The sequence below is a fragment of the Mustela putorius genome, unplaced genomic scaffold (assembly GCF_011764305.1).
Source record: "Mustela putorius furo isolate JIRA1106 unplaced genomic scaffold, ASM1176430v1.1 tig00003853_pilon_pilon_pilon, whole genome shotgun sequence".
Lineage (NCBI taxonomy): Eukaryota > Metazoa > Chordata > Mammalia > Carnivora > Mustelidae > Mustela > Mustela putorius.
This window is the reverse complement of record NW_025422005.1, coordinates 36,351,717-36,364,043: the sequence shown is the minus strand read 5'-3', so window position 1 is coordinate 36,364,043 and position 12,327 is coordinate 36,351,717. Positions and strand designations below refer to the sequence as shown.

At 43.3% G+C, this 12,327-nt stretch overlaps 1 protein-coding gene across 13 annotated transcripts in view; it reads left to right on the top strand.

The window, feature by feature from the left end:
- MKNK1 (MAPK interacting serine/threonine kinase 1) overlaps window positions 1-12,327 on the top strand; it is a 42,890-nt gene that overhangs the window by 3,475 nt on the left and 27,088 nt on the right. For all 13 annotated transcript variants that reach the window (XM_045064465.1, XM_045064468.1, XM_045064463.1 and 10 more), the window contains exon 2: window positions 6,523-6,696. The gene's annotated coding sequence lies outside the window, so the exon portion shown is untranslated. The remainder of the gene's footprint in view (window positions 1-6,522; window positions 6,697-12,327) is intronic.

Sequence of the window (12,327 nt, the reverse complement as noted above, 5' to 3'; positions counted from 1 at the left end):
GGGTGGCGAGACTGAATTCAATAAACACATACTGAGCTCTTGTTAAGTACAAAACCCTGGTATTGAGAAATATACACGGAGGAAAACAACACATTTCCAATAAATAATTGTCTTCTCAGAGACTTCTCCCTCCAGTGTAGTTGGAAAGATAGAGAATCACATAAATATCTGAAATCAGACTGACTGTGGTAAATGTAGTAAGGAATGTAAACAAAGTGGGAGTTTGGGAAAAGGAGAAATCAATCCCAACGTGACCAAAGGGAGTCTAGAAAAGGATTCCTGAAGGTGGAAATTTATGCTGGGCTTTGGAAGAAGTTCATTCCTATGCAAAGCTGCAATTTGAGCAGTATTCTAGAAGTGGAAAGGAGCAGGTGTTTGTGTGTGTGTGTGTGTGTGTGTGTGTGTGTGTGTGTGTGTAGGAGAGGAATGGACTTGGTAAGGAGAGGAAATGAGCTGAAATGGTAGATTGTGGCCAAAATGTAGAGGGGAGTTGGGAAGAAAACATTAACATTTATTGAGGGTCTGCTCTGCACTGTGGCTTGCAATATGTTAAATGCTTTACACATTATGATTTATTTAGTCTTCACAGTCCTACAATATGGGGATATTTATCCCTGATTTAAAGATGAAGAAGCCAGACCTCGACAAGATTAAAGTGACTTGCCCAAGGTCAGGTAGCGAGTAAGTGGCAGAACTTGGTCCAAACTTAGGAGTGTTGGATTTCAAGACCTATGTTCTTTCCATTATGCTGTAAGCCTCCTAATACCATCACTGGGGCTCTGTTTACTCTGGCTGCATAATGGAGGCTAGTCTGGAGCAAAGAAGGTCCCAGAAGGAGGACATCAACGAGGAGGCTTTTGGAATAGTCCAGTTCAGGCTTAAACTGTGAACCACCAGCCTAACATGGAAGCTGCCTGGTCCAGGTCTGTGTGAGTATTTCTGACAGCTGCTGTAGCACCATCAACCAAGTACATTGGCATCCTCTGCTATTAGAATCTCAGAATCAGTTTATAGAGGCTGCTGGCATCCTTGTGTTTCAGGCATAGGTTCTAATGTGAGATTAGCAGTTCATCACAGAAATGTCTAGGGAGGGAACCCACTTGGCAGATACCATTCCTTCATTTTCTCACCCTCAGATTCAGCAAGAATCTATAATGGAGGAAAGAGGTCCACACTCAAGAGTTACTATACTGCTACATTCAGGTCCTTGTTCTGCTCATTATCATCTGTGAGTTCATGATCTCAGCTTCTTTGTCTGTAATATTGGGTCTATATGGGTTCACTTCTGAGATCTCTTGCTAATGTCTTGCTCTTCCTGGCTTGGGGTGGTGTAAGGAAGTAGCCAGGAATATGCACCTGGATTCTGAGAGATTAGGCTTTAAATTCCAGTCTCTCATTCTTCTGGTTTCACAGTAGCTAGGTTACATAAAGATCCAGAATTGGACTGGCTAGGTTTGAGTCCTGGCTCTATCACTTGCTAGCTGTGTGGCTGGGGCAAGTTATTTAACCTTCCTGGTTTTCAGTTTCTTCAACTGTAAAATGGGGATACAGGTATTACCTACTGCACAGCATTGTTATGAGGATTGAGATAACTTAACATCAAATACTTAGCACAGTGCCCATCACATAGTAGCTGCTCAATGAATGTTAGCTTTAATAGTAATCATATTAACAATTATTATTAATGTTCCATTAGCTATTGTTTCTATTGAAGGTGTATTTATTTGGGTGGTTTTCCCTACTGTCTTAATCTGACATCGCTGCCTTCTCTTGCCTTCCATTGCTTCATCAGGAAACTTTGAAATAATACAATGTTCTATTGCAGAACTGCAAAGTGTAACATGACAGAAAGTGCCTACAGGAGAAGGGTCAGTTAAAAGTCAGTGGCTCATTAGAAAATCTTACCTGGCTTGTGTTTTCACCCACCTTTCTCCACAGTAAACAGGAACAGAGCAGCATACTTACTCCCTTTTGCACAGCCTTCAACAAAAGTGCTAAGTAAGCTTCAATTCACTTGCCAAAAAGTATGATAACAGTATCTCTGGAAAAGTGGTACCTAATTTGGTTCTTCTTTCTCTCCAGCTTAAAACCCTCTGACCTTAACTTAAGTCATTTCTTCTTGTTCCATTTTCCTTGAATATGGAAAATTTCCTTCTGATTATAAAGGCAGAATGAGATCAAGATTTTCTCATGAGACCTTTTGTGTACTTAAAGCCAGAATCGAGTTAGGCCTCCTCTTCTCTTCTCCAGACTAAGCAGCCTTAGTTTCTTTTACCTCACTCTTAAAACCTATTTTCCGTGGCTTGGATCACATTGGTCATGCTTCTTTTCTTTCTTTTCAGTTTTCCTACTTCCTGGCAGTGACCCAGACTGCTTAGTCTGCTCATAAGAGTCCAGCTAAAACAATATAAGGGAAGAATAACTTCAGGTGTTTTTATTCATGCATTAACATCTATTGAGTATTTGCCCCATGCCAGGCCTTGTGCTAGGTGTAAGTACCCAGAGAGAAATCAGACATAGTCTTCACCCTGTCCCCAGATCACAGGCTAAGTGGAGATGTGCAGTCACATGTGACAGATGCTGTGACTGGACTATGCACAAGTGTGGAGAGCTGGGAATTGTTGAAGGCAATTAGGTAGAAACAGATTATCCATTCTGCCTGGACTGTAGGTCGGGATTTCTCTAGAGGAATGGCAGGATCTAATGCAGGAGGGGTAATCTGGGGCAAGGTTGTGAGCCCCTGAATGACAGCACAGAGGCCCGGTTATTCCAGTGGAGTGGACCACCATTAGAAGTGTTGGAGCAGGGAAGTGACAGGCTCAACTTTGACTTGTGAACCAAGGACGGATACCACAAGCCTGAGTCTTATCTGCCCTTCATGGATGTTTTCATATTACTTAAAAATAATACGATGGATTCCTTGTTTTTTAATAGGCCTTTTTTCTCTAAGACTTCTTTAGAGAAACCAGTTCTTGAACTCTGGGAAAATTTCATTCCATATACACGTAGGAGGTTTAGAAGAAATGAGGGAATTGGGTGCCCCACTTGTCTTAGACCCAGTGGCACTCCACTGTGTATAGATGTGGTCTGGCCTCATTCATCCTTTCCCAGCCCTATCCCAGGAAGACCTCCAAGAGGGAAGAGAGGGCTCCAGGGCTTATTGGAGTATTTGGTAAGCAATGCTGAGAAGATGCAGGCAGTGTGAGAGTCAGAAGTTCTTTCTGAGGAGGAAAAGAGACCCAGGAATTTGATATGGTGCCAGAGGGAATCAGGGCCAACCAGGCACTTAGAATCCGGGGTCATGAATCTGAAAATCTTCATATTCTCTCTCTCTGCCTTTGTACTTTGCTGTCAGTTTATTCCTTCTGGCTGCCCAGTTGTGGTTTACAGAGAGTGTTCTAGGGCCTCAGCTGATCTGGGGAAGCCATATCTCAAGCTAGAGTCATAATTGCTATTTATTGAGTGCCTACTCTATGCCAGCCATTGTGCCCTGAACTTGAAATACATTAGCTCACTTAATTCTCACACAACCTTACAGCGTCAGTGTTCTCTCCTCCATTTTATAGATGATGACAGTAAAGCAGAGAAGTTAAGTATTATGTCCAAGACAACTTATTAGTAAATGGGAAGCCTGGAATCTGATTCTAGGCCCTCATGGTGCAAAAGCCCATGCACTTTGTACCTCCACAGCCTTGAGTAGTTCTAAACAGCAGAATAACACAAAATCCATAAATAAATTCTGAAGGTTGTTTTTACCATAGGCTTGCTAGAGGTGGGAGCAAACAGAGGTGTGTTTGTGTGCATGTATGCATTGTGGGGAGGGAAGGAATGGAGTTGGCGAAGAGGGGAAATAAGCTGGGTTGACAAACATGGCCTATAGGCTGTATCTGGCTCATCATCTGTTTTGTATGGACTGCAAGCTAAGAATACTTACTACATTTCTAAATGGGTGGGGGAAAATTTAAAGAGAAGATTAATATCTGTGATGGGAAGATTATCTAAAACCCAAATGCTAGCAGTGCCTGGGTGGCTCATTGGTTAAGTGTCCAAGTCTTGGTTTCAGCTCAGGTCATGATCTCAGGGTCCTGAGCCTGAGCCCCTCATTGAGCTGCATGCTCACCAGGGAGTCTGCTTGAGATCCTCTCCCTCTCTGTCTGTCCTTCCCCCACCCCCTGCTCCTATGTTTACTCTCTTTTTTCTCTCAAATAAATAAGTAAATAAATAGATTGAATAAAGGGGCACCTATGTGACTCAGTCTGTTAAGCATCTGACTCTTGATTTTGGCTCAGGTCATGATCTCAGGGTTGTGGGATCAAGCCCTGTGGTTGGGCTCTGTGCTCAGTGCGGAGTCTGCTTGTTCCTCTCCCTCAGTTCCTCACCCCACTCACACTCGCTCTCTCTGTCTCTCTGTCTCTAAAGCAAATAAATAAAATATTTAAAAAGAAAGACAAAAAAAGAAAGAAAACCCAAATTAGGCTTTATAGAAACATAGCCACAGTCATTTATTTACATATTGTCTATGATTGCTTTCGTTCTACAAAGGCAAAATTAAGTAGTCACAATAGAGATCATGCAACATAGAGAAAGCCTGAAATATTTACTATCAGGCTCTTTGTGGAAAAAAAATTGGCCAACTCTTACTATCGGCAATAAGATGGAACCTCTGTCAAGACTAAAGGCAGAGTTGTAGTTCAAAGGTGTTCCAGGTAGTCCCTGGAAATGTGGCCTTAAGGAGAGGGAGTGTAACTTGAGCTTCTCTGGGCCCTAGAAATAGTTTCATTGGGCCAGAGATTTGTTGGGGAATAAAAAGCATGATAGGAAGAATAATTATGTGTGCTAACATTCTCTATTGAACCATAAAGAAATATTTTATGGATGAAATAATGTAGTCAGATATTTCCTAGAGCCCTTCTTGAGCTAGATACTATGTTAGATACTAGACAAACATGAAAAAGATCCATCCCTGCCTTTGGGGATCTTACGGCCTAGTGCGTGAGCCATGTCTGTGTGTGAATATCCAGCTCTGTGTATTATCATAGCGTGACATGGATGTGATGAAATGCTGGTGAAATAGAAAAAGGTTAGGGACTGCTGTAATTTATAGGATCACTTTCAGTAATTCCTGAGGAGCCTGGAAGGATGAATATAGGTGTTCTTTTCAAGAAGTAGCATACAAAGCTGAGGGAAAGCCTGAGCGTGTGAGCATTTGGGATGACAAGGTTAAGGAGAAAGAGATGGTGGAAATGATTCAAATGATCTGTGGCTGGGAAGCTGGCAGGGTGGCAGAATCTGATAGAGAAGAAGGGAAAGGAGGAAGGATGGGGGTTGGGATAAGTCAAGTTTGGGACACATGATTTGAGATTCTGTAGAAACATATCAGCTTCCAGTTAGAAGACCGTTTTAGAAATATTAGCACAAGGGCCCATAATTCAGATTTTTTTTTCAAGATTTTATTCATTCATTTGAGAGAGAGAGCACGAGAGGGAGGAGAGGCAGAGGGAGAGAGACAAGCAGATCCCCCACTGAGCATGGAGCCTGCACACACAACACAGGGCTCCCTCCCAGGATCCTGAAATCATGACCTGACCTGATCTGTTGTTAGACGCTTAACTGATTGAGCCACCCAGGTGCCCCGGAACTCAAATTTAAACTGCATGTTCAGAGCTTCTCCACTGGGGAAAAGGGGAAATAGATACTCATTTTGTAGAGAAATTGGCAAATCAGCTTTGACATATGATAGCCAGAGTTGCAAGATTGAAAATCGCAGTGGACATATAGAAGATCAAATTATCACATGGAAAACTAGCGATAATTATGCATTGGGCTTAAAACCTTTTTCATGTTTATACCACCTGCTGCTCTCAGCATCTACTTTATCTTTCTGGCTCTGTTGCCTCCTGCCTATGAGACCTGGACCTGGCCACTAAGAGATCGAGCCAGAGTTCATTCATCTCTAAAATCATGCGTGACAGGGATGCCTGGGTGGCTCAGTCAGTTAAGCATCTGCCTTCGGCTTCGGTCATGATCCTAGGGTCCTGGGATCAAGCCCCACATCGAACTCCCTCCTCAGTGAGGAGCCTGCTTCTCCCTCTCTCCTTTTGCCCCTCCCCCTGCTTATGCACACGCACATGTGCATGCACTCTCTCAAATAAAATCTTTTTAAAAAAGTAGAATAAAAACATGGATGACAGAGAAGTGTCAGATTTTACCTTCTGCAGGACACTCCTCAGTGAAACAGAGCTGTCCAGATCTGTCCTCCAGGTCCATGTCTGGACTCCCACAACAGAAAGAGAATCTGAAAACTTCTACTCAGACCCTCATTACATCTTCAAATGCTTAGTGTCAGCATTTTCAAATGCTCAAGTGCCTGATTTTAAAGATGGGAAATCTGTGATGGTCTTGTATATATCTACTTACTGGTGTGATGCATAGGTTTGGGGGACATGTAGGGTGTGCTTTATTTTCACTGCTCATTTTAAAGAAGTCAGATTTTTATATCTTTTCTATTTCTGCTTTTTTAAGATTTTCCTGAAGCCAGAGGAAGCAAAAGCCAGTCAGGAAGTGAAGAATGCCTGCTACCTCCAGAGACTGTTGAAACATTTCCTGTAGCTGGAAGACAGCAGCCCTCCGACAGGAGCATTATTTCATTATTTCATTTCAGTTTACAGAGGATTTACTTCTCAGAAGTTGGGCAAGGTAAGATTGGATGCACATTTTGCTTAAGCTTTTAGGTTGCTTTGCGTTGAAGTTATCTGATTCTTCAGAGGAAAGGGCGGGTGGGAGATTTCGGTATTCAGTGAGCAGCTAGAATTAGCTGAGCTGTCTGGCGTGCCTAAGACAGTTACTTAGTAAGGACGAGCACATTTCTACCAGAATACATTGGCAGAGAAGGTCAAAGGGAGATTGTGCAGTAGTAAAACATATTTATTTACTTGTAATTATTGAAAGTAAAACAATTGTGCCATAAATAACAAAATCAAATACAACAGAGGTATGAAAAGTATAATTCTATACCCCCCTAAGTTTCGTTCTCCCAAAGTAACCATTGTTAATAATGGCTTGCAATGTATCTTTCCAGGTTTTTGTTTTTCTTTTTAACTTGCCGTATTTGTGACATATACAATGCTCTTTTGAAGTGTTCTTAAATGCCTGAGGCTCTATCATGCCTGGCAGGTTAGAAATAATGCCTTAGTTGGAGATGGGGTCAAATGATGGTTGGGCGAGGATGGTTTGAGTCTGATCTGTGAGCTTTTATACTCCTTGGCTGCTGTGTGTCACCCTTCTTCATCTGAAGCTTTCCAGCGACACACCATCTTCCCTTCTCCCCATTCCCAACCAGCTCCCCTTCCTGAATCCTCCCCTTCCTTAATGGTACCACTGCTCTTCTGGTTACCTGACTTTAGTTCATAAAACTATATTGAGATCCCCCTCTGTGCTGGCTCCCTGCTGGGCAGAGGGGACAGAGAGATAAGAGGCCCCGTCCCTTCCTTCAAAGAGGATGGGCATGTCTGACTCTTCCACCATCTCCAGTCCCTCAGCAAGACTAGTGCCAGTTCCACCAGTTCCACCTCTAAGATTTCATGCCATCACCTCTTTCTCTTCCTTCCCATCCCTGCCTTAGTTACAGGCCTTCCTTGCCTTCTTGCCGGCCGTAGCAGCCTCTCCTTGCCCTCCCAGTCCCCGGCCAGCCTCCAGTTGCTTCTGCACATCGCAGCCAGTTTCACGGCCCAGTCCCACCCCACTGCTTAGAGCAGTGATTCACAAGTGGGCTATGCGGACCTTGGGGTTCCTGGAAACCTTTTCAGGGTATCTACCAAGTCAAAACTATTTTTGTAAAAGCACTAAAATGTTACTTGTTGTTGTAGAGCAACAGTGCGTAGAACTGTTGGAACTTTAGCATGAATCCAGGCAGTGGCCGGAACGAACTGTCCTTGCAGTCGTGGTATTCCTCTTTGCTACATCTCAGGGTTTTGTTTTTGTTTTTGTTTTTAAAGAATGTCCTGGGGCGCCTGGGTGGCTTAGTCCTTAAGGGTCTGCCTTCGGCTCAGGTCATGATCCCAGGGTCCTGGGATCAAGCCCCAAATCGGGCTCCCTGCTCAGCGGGAAGCCTGCTTCTCTCTCTCCCACTCCCCCTACTTCTGTTCCCTCTCTAGCTGTGTCTCTCTCTATCAAATAAATAAATAAAATCTTAAAAAAAATAAATTTTAAAAATTAAAAAAATTAAAAAAGAATATGCTGATGAAGCAGTAAAACTGCTAATTTTAATGAATGTCAACCCTCAAGTACATATCTTTTTAATATTCTGTGTGACAAAGTGAAAAGGCTAATAGAGCACTTGTGTGCATGCCAAAGTACGGTGGTTGTCTCAGCAAAAAGCATTTGTGTGATTGTTTGAATGACGAGCTGAACTAGCCACCCTTCATTTTTACTTGGAGGAATGACTGAGGCCTCGTGAGGCTGCGGAGCAGATGGGGACCAGACGTTGGAGGGCCTTGTGGTCACATTAATAAGCTTGGATGATCTGACTCCAGCCTGCCTTTTTCCACTTTTTATTCTGTCCTCTTGCTCACACAAATACAGTCCTTCCCTCTCGCTTACTCTTTCTAAAGCACACCTTCCTTTACCCGCTCCATCCTTCCTCTGATCATTCCTTCTGCCAGGAGATGCAGGTGACAGCTTTGAAGGCTGCTGTGAGTCCAGAATCAGAATGGAGGAAGAAGATGGGCCTAACTCCAGACCTTTTCCCTCTGGAAATCTTGGTGTACCAGCCTTGTTTGAGGCCTGTTGTGACTCACCGCCCTGCCGGCACCCTAGTGGGCCTCAGACTGCCCACTCTCCCCAAAGTTGAGTGAGATGCTGCAGTCTGCCTAATGCTGACCAGCCTCGCTACACACAGGGCTCTTGGGAAAAACCTGTGAAATAGCCTAGCCCCTCGGAATCACTCATAGACTGGCCTTTGAGTGAGCTGATTGCACAGGTGGCTCCTTTCATCCATCATGCCTTAAATATGAGTAGCTTCTGTTTGAGTATACTTTTTCCTTGACCTTGGCCCCTATGTAGTAATGATACCATCAGAAATGACATCAACCAACTAATACATCAGATAGAAGAAGAATGTAGCCTTGTGCTTGATACCAGAACTGCCATGAAATCATGCGGTTGGACTAGTTTGTAGCTCATCCTCCGTAATATACCAAAACGCAAAATACAGTTATCTCCAAGTAAGACAAAGAAACTTCTGATTAATCAGATTTCAGATTAATATAATAATGGTAATGTGGTGATAATGCCTTTGTATTTGTGTCAGCTAGAGCACACGCAGAAAGTGCCCACACGAAAATGATGTTCTTCAGCCCAGTGAGAGGATCAATATCTCATTCACAGTGCCTCAGTAGGGAAGCTCTGTGCTAAGGGTTCTAAATAAAAGCATTCTTGTTGGTTCCTGGCTAACTCTGACTGGGCTACCCCTCCTGCCTTACAGCATGAATAGCTCAATAGAATATTAATAATATTAGATATATGAAATAATATTAAATATACTACTAGTAACATAATAGTTAAAGGCTTGAATTTTTTTTTAATTTTTTTTTGAGATTTTATTTATTTGTCAGGGATAGAGGGAGAGAGAGCGAGCGAGCACAGGCAGACAGAGAGGCAGGCAGAGGCAGAGGGAGAAGCAGGCTCCCTGCCGAGCAAGGAGCCTGATGTGGGACTCGATCCCAGGACACTGGGATCATGACCTGAGCCGAAGGCAGCGCTTAACCAACTGAGCCACCCAGGCGTCCCTAAAGGCTTGAATTTTAAGCCAGTTTGTCTCAATTTAAATCTGAGCTCCGCTACTTACTAGCTGTGTGACCCCAGGGCAAATTAATTACTTAATCTCTCTGTACCTCAATTTCCTCATCTGTAAGATGTAGATAATAATTATTCTTATCTCCTAGAGTTGTGAAGATGAAACGAGTTAGGACATGTAAAATGTGTTTGTGAAATGCTTAGGACCTTTTGCCTGGCATCTGGTGAGCATGGCGTAGGTGTGCGTACTGTAGCTGTAGCACCATGCACAGCACCTGTTAGTACTACTCCTTCAGAGAAGTCGGTGTCCGGGCTCTGTCTTCCCAGGCCCCTCCTCATTGCCGCCTCCTTGACCTCCCATTTCTCAGTCTTGGCTCTTCCATAAGAGTGTCCGCCCTCTTTCTTTCCTTTTGTCAGCTCTCCATCATTTGAGGGCCTCCACCAGCTGGCAACTGAGGAGGCAACACCACACAGATAGTTGTACCTAGCTTATTGTCACCACTGTTCCTTCTCTGGAAAGCCTTTGTGACTGAGGGAAATAAATCTTACAGGTTGGGAAGAGGAGGGAACCATAGACTGAAAAGAACTCTCGAGTACTCAGGAGAGGAGCATGAACTACATTTGCTGAGCTGAGTTAGCCAGCAAAGTCCATGTTCTTAAGGGGAAAGCCATCATCTTGGGTATCACATTCCAGATGTCGGAGCTGCTCGGTTCTCTGTAGGCTCCACCAAAACATAGAGAACAGATCTGCTGCTTTTGGGGGCAGTGTGGCTCCTAAGCCTTTGGAGAAGTGACAGTTCTTTCAGAGGTGGGCCTGGGGTCACCTGTGGGGAGAACAGTGGATGAAGGGTACTTACCTGTTGGAAATAGCTGTTGCTGTTGCAGGTCCACCAGGTGAGAATCCTTGGCCCCCACCTCAACAGCTCTAGGAGTTCTCCCCAATTCACACTGACCAGCCATGCCTGCTCTCTTTGGCCTTAGCACATGCTCTTTCTCTGTCCTTCTCCCCAGGCCCCACCCTAGCCAGTTCCCACTCATCCTTCAGATGGCAGCTTAGCTGTCCCTTCCTCTGGTTACTAAACTGAATTTGATGCCTGTTCTCTGCTCCACAGCACCTGGTACTTGCCTATCACATGGCCCTTGTCCCACTCTACTGAAATTGTTTTATATGTCAGTGGATTTAAATTCCCAAGGGCAGAGAGACTATGTCTTCTCTCGTAGTCTTACCATCTAGCACTGGACAATCCATAGATGCCCAATAAATACAGTATTTGTGGAATGAGTAAGTCATCAGCACTTTCACACCATGTCTTCTTTGACCCTCGTGGTGCAAGCAGCCCAGGCCTCACTCTGACCTCTCTCAGTATATGAAGAAATTGATACTTAGGGAAGCTAAGCAAGCTGCCCGAGCGCACTCAGTGGTGGGAGCCAGGATTTAAACTGGTCTCTTGCAGGCTCATTACATCATTTTATTTTTTACAAAGTTTTTCCTTTAAAAAAAATAGCATTTAAAAAAATAAAAATTAAAAGAGTGCTTGTTGTTTTCCAGGCGCCAATATTCCTGAAACGTTTTTTCCTCACTTACTGTCAAATTTCAGTGTGGAGAAATCTAAATATGATTTTAAATACTCTGTATATAATCAGATTCTGAATTCCAGTGTGTGTTGGAGAAAGAGTATCGTGTATTTTATTGAAAATAAAACTTGGCTAAAATAATAATAGCATTAAAAGTAACACATTTCATTGTATAAAATTTGGAAAATGCTGAAAAATGTAAAGCAAAAAATAAAAATCACCCCATCACACAGAGAAAACTACTATAGGTTAGAAATGTCCAGGACATGAAAGGCAGCATTGAGATTGAAGCCCAGTTAAACCACTAACTAGATGTTTGGTGTTTGGTAGATTGTTTAACCTCTGAGCCTCAGTTTCCTTGCCTTAAATATAGCAAAATATTTACCTTGTGGGATTATTGTAAGAATTAGAATTACTATAAGAATTAGAATTACTGTCATGTACATAAAATATGTAGCATGGTGCCTGGCATATACTAGGCTCTCTTTCAAATTGTTGTAGTGTTAAACATTTTTGTGTATCTCTGTCTTGTATGTCTACATACCTATGCATACTCATAATTTTTAAGATGCATTCATTATTTTAGAGAGGGAGAGCCAGCAAGTAGGGCGGGAGGGGCAGAGGGAGAAGGAGAGAAAGAGAATCCCTGGCAAACTCCCCTCTGAGTGTGGAGCCCAATGCAGAGCTTGATCTTAGGACCCTGAGGTCATGACCTAAGCTGAAATCAAGAGTTGGACACTTAACCACTTGAACAGGCGCCCATACACATATGTTTTTCCTGCACATTTATATCAAGTCTATTATTGGGTCCTCACAGGGTTGCTGGAAAGGGCAGATACTAGTTTAAAACCTGTTCTGTAGATGAGGAGGCTGTGACTCTAAGAGGCAGAGTAACTTGGCATAGCCTTGGTGCTATGTCTAGTAATATCTGAGCTGGGACTTTCTTTTTGGTCTCCTGAT